Source organism: Sinocyclocheilus rhinocerous, unplaced genomic scaffold, assembly GCF_001515625.1.
Source record: "Sinocyclocheilus rhinocerous isolate Xijiao unplaced genomic scaffold, SAMN03320098_v1.1 scaffold16226, whole genome shotgun sequence".
Taxonomy (NCBI): domain Eukaryota; kingdom Metazoa; phylum Chordata; class Actinopteri; order Cypriniformes; family Cyprinidae; genus Sinocyclocheilus; species Sinocyclocheilus rhinocerous.
This window is the reverse complement of record NW_015649779.1, coordinates 8,536-10,105: the sequence shown is the minus strand read 5'-3', so window position 1 is coordinate 10,105 and position 1,570 is coordinate 8,536. Positions and strand designations below refer to the sequence as shown.

Here is a 1,570-nt window from a genome sequence, read left to right as displayed (position 1 = left end):
ATGCACGAGCACAACACCCCGCCCTGTCTCCTCCCTCAATTAAATAAATTTTAATGTGGTAATGAGTCCACTTTGGCAAAAGCAAGCAGAAAGAAAATGTCAAAAACAAGCAGCAAGAAACGAAACTTTACTGAAAGTGAATTGGTGGTGTTACTATCAGAGGTAGAAATGAGAAAAAATATTTTATTTGGAACTTTGTCCTCTGGAATTAATAACAAAAGAAAAAAAAAATGAGTGGGACAGTTTGGCTGATGCCGTCAACGCGGTGGGATCGGAAAATCGCACTGTAAATGAGCTTAAAAAGAAATGGTCTGATATAAAGGTGGAAGTTAAGCGGAGAACTGCTGCGCACCGACAAAGTGTGGGCAGAACAGGCAGTGGTACAGGGGTCGATGAACTTACACCCTTTGAGCAGAGAGTTGCCTCTATTGTGGGCGACACTTTACTCTCCGGAGTAGTATCCGTTGCGTTGGGAGACTCGGATTTACAGGACTGCCACGAAGGTAACTAATTTCTCATTTATTTGCTTAACTTTGGTACACATAGCTTACCAGACTGCATTTAATTTTCAAATGCATGCAATATAGCTTACCAAAAGTAGCCTACACCAGAGATTTTACATATCCATGGCATTTATAGCAAATGCGTGTACCCATTAATAAGGAACAGACTCAAATCACCGTTAACATGTGCCTGTGTTTATTTGGACTTATATGGTGCAACAGCAGGAACGTCCACTGGCACGCACTCGGAGTCTGCCCCTCCTGAGCAGCCAGGGCCCAGTGTGTCCAGCGTCTCCGGCGTTTCCAGTGCTCCCCCCAGTGCTGAGGCCCGTCCATCTGGCCGCGTCTTGACGCATGCTGTTCTGGAGTCACAACAGCAAATCGTTAGGGCCATCGGAGAAATTAACAGTCACCTGAAAAATATCACTGACGCACTCACAGACATAAGCCACTCATTAAAGGAACTGGTAAAAAAATGAACTTGGTCTCTGATTACCATTTATATTGTCGCAATCACATGTTGACGGGCCTGAATGGCTTGTTGGTTGGGCTGCACATACACTGGTCCTGGGTCGGGGTCATCTGGCGGTGCCACCACCTCACCAAGTGGTATGCCGTGCCTGTGCGCGACATTGTGCAGCACACCACAGGCCAGCACGATGCGGCACACCTTCTCAGGGCGGTATAACAGCATCCCCCCGGTCCTGTCAAGGCAGCGCCAGCGACATTTCAGCTGCCCAATCGCCCGCTCTACCACTGACCGAGTGCGAGAATGTGCATCATTGTATCTGCGCTCTCGGTCAGTTTGTGGGTTGGTGAGGGGGGTTAACAGCCACGTCTTTAGTGGATAACCGCGGTCTCCTAATGGGCAGTTGAATAATTAAACGCAACAAAAAAACAAAACCACCAACAACTTTTAGATAGGACCATATAACTTTAAATGCATCACTCACCAAGAAGCCACCCATCGCGAACCCTGCCAGCTTGGAGCCTCATCCCAACCATGCTGTTTGTAAGGATGTATGAATCATGGGTTGACCCAGGCCACCTTGCCACAATATTTGTTA

General features: G+C 47.3%; 1 long non-coding RNA gene across 1 annotated transcript; it reads right to left on the bottom strand.

Annotated features, from left to right (window-relative positions):
- Nucleotides 1-783: 783 nt before the first annotated feature.
- LOC107710971 (uncharacterized) lies at nucleotides 784-1,561 on the bottom strand. Its single transcript, XR_001636653.1, has 3 exons — nucleotides 1,457-1,561; nucleotides 1,000-1,364; nucleotides 784-865 (listed from the first exon to the last, which is right to left on the bottom strand). It is a non-coding gene; the product is annotated as an uncharacterized LOC107710971 (long non-coding RNA).
- Between the last annotated feature and the right edge of the window lie 9 nt (nucleotides 1,562-1,570).